Here is a 298-nt window from a genome sequence, read left to right on the forward strand (position 1 = left end):
CCAAGTAATACCTTACATGAGTAAGGGTCGATCCCACAGAGATTGTTGGCTTGAAGCAAGCTATGGTCATCTTGTAAATCTCAGTCAGGCAGATTCAAATGGTTATGAATGATTTATGAATAAAGCATAAAATAAAGATAGAGATACTTATGAAATTCATTGGTGAGAATTTCAGATAAGTGTATAGAGATGCTTTGTCCCTTCCGTCTCTCTGCTTTGCTACTGTCTTCATCCAATCCTTCTTACTCCTTTCCATGGCAAGCTGTATGTTGGGCATCACCGTTGTCAATGGCTACAA

This window comes from Arachis duranensis, chromosome 9, assembly GCF_000817695.3.
Source record: "Arachis duranensis cultivar V14167 chromosome 9, aradu.V14167.gnm2.J7QH, whole genome shotgun sequence".
Lineage (NCBI taxonomy): Eukaryota > Viridiplantae > Streptophyta > Magnoliopsida > Fabales > Fabaceae > Arachis > Arachis duranensis.